We start from the raw sequence: 1,661 nt of genomic DNA, 5'->3' as shown, positions 1-1,661 counted from the left end.
TGAACTCTCATATCACCTCAGCCACGGGACGTTCACCTTTTGAAGTTGCATTAGGATATCAACCACCACTCCTACCTTCAGACGAACTCAGGATTCCCTTCACATCCGTTAACGATTATATTGCTCGCTGCCAGAAAATATGGAAAGAGACAGTTACAGCCCTCACTCGCACCGCAGAGCGGAGCAAGAGGTTTGCCGACCAGCACCGCAGACCAGCTCCCCATTATCGCCCCGGTCAGAGGGTTTGGTTATCATCCAGAGATGTTTTGACTAATCCATCCGCCAAGAAACTTGCTCCCCGGTTTACAGGTCCCTATGAAATAGAAACAGTCATCAACCCCACCACTGTCCGCTTACGTCTTCCTCCTCACTCTCGTGTTCATCCCACTTTTCACGTATCCCAGATTAAGCCTGTTTTGGACAATGATTCTTACCCACCTTCCGGACCCCCTCCACCCTCCCAGGACAGTCAGAGTTCTCGCGTCTCCAGGATTGTAGATGTCCGTCGACGTGGAAGGGGTTACCAATACCTCGTGGATTGGGTGGGTCGCAGCTCGGAGGATCGCTCATGGGTATCTGCAGCCACCATCGCCAATGAGGAATTGATCCGAGACTTTTGGTCTACTCAACCCAGCACATCTTCGTCTGGGCCGCCAGGAGGCGGCCGTTGAGGGGGGGGTAGTGTCAGGATTCTCTGTGTTGGCTGCTAACTCTACTCCGCAGGTGTGCCTAGTTGGCTGAGGAGGCGTGGTCCACACCTGCAGCTCGTTGCAGGCGGCTTCCTCTGGCTTCTTAAGCAGAGCACTGGCAGATGGAAGACGCCGGAGCCTTAACCAGTCGTGGTACGACGTGGCCTCTGTCCCAACTCTCGGAAACCAGCTTGTGAGTTTTTTGTTGCTCATCTTTTTGAGTAATTTTTGTACCTCTCTGTGCTCCAGATTTTGGTGCTTGGATGCACTCACCTGTCTTGACGCCTCGTCCGAAGAAACAGACCAGCAGACCTGTCGGCTCAGATTTTGCTCTGGCGCTCCCCTCATACTTCCTGGAAATTACCCAGCGAGGGCTGAGATCCCCCTTTCCCGGGTTCTGTCGGTTCTGTGCTCACTCTGGTCAATCCATCTGTCAACCGCTGCCGATGAGGTCATCTCGGATTCCTCACCAGCTACATCTGCCGCCCTCAGCCACTAGCCACCTATCTCCATCAGAGTAGTCACATAGAGATCTCCTGACGCTACTTCTTCCCGGTTAGGTCCGCCCTGCCTAATGGTAAGCAGCGCAACTCTTAGTTGGTTTTTCTGGCTTTCATTATGAAGAACTCACGTGCTCTCTCTCTTACAGTCTCTCCAGCCTTGACGTTCTGACCCAGCCGTGTACCAGTAGTCCGTCCATAAACCTGCTTATTTTTCCTTTAATAAAAGAACTTAAAACTGCGTTTTGCCTCCCGTTCGTATCTGCATGTGGGCTCGTCATCTGAAAACCATGACAAAAAGGACATGGAAACTGAGGACATTAAAACTGCTTGACCTCTCAATTTTTTTCATTGGTACCAACCTTGTTTGTTCCACCGCTCGTGCCAACCTGGCTGCACTGATCCACACGGTGGGATAGTGGCGACACACCTCAACCCGCCTCAAAGCCAACACTGATTGGACGTTCGTTTG

The 1,661-nt window shown here is 52.0% G+C and overlaps 1 long non-coding RNA gene across 1 annotated transcript; it reads left to right on the top strand.

Annotated features, from left to right (window-relative positions):
• The first annotated feature begins 1,212 nt into the window (after positions 1 to 1,212).
• On the top strand, positions 1,213 to 1,431 carry LOC110367141. Its single transcript, XR_002427257.2, has 2 exons — positions 1,213 to 1,266; positions 1,339 to 1,431. It is a non-coding gene; the product is annotated as an uncharacterized LOC110367141 (long non-coding RNA).
• Positions 1,432 to 1,661: the final 230 nt, after the last annotated feature.

Source organism: Fundulus heteroclitus, chromosome 8, assembly GCF_011125445.2.
Source record: "Fundulus heteroclitus isolate FHET01 chromosome 8, MU-UCD_Fhet_4.1, whole genome shotgun sequence".
NCBI lineage: Eukaryota > Metazoa > Chordata > Actinopteri > Cyprinodontiformes > Fundulidae > Fundulus > Fundulus heteroclitus.
This window is presented reverse-complemented; position numbering and strand designations above follow the sequence as displayed.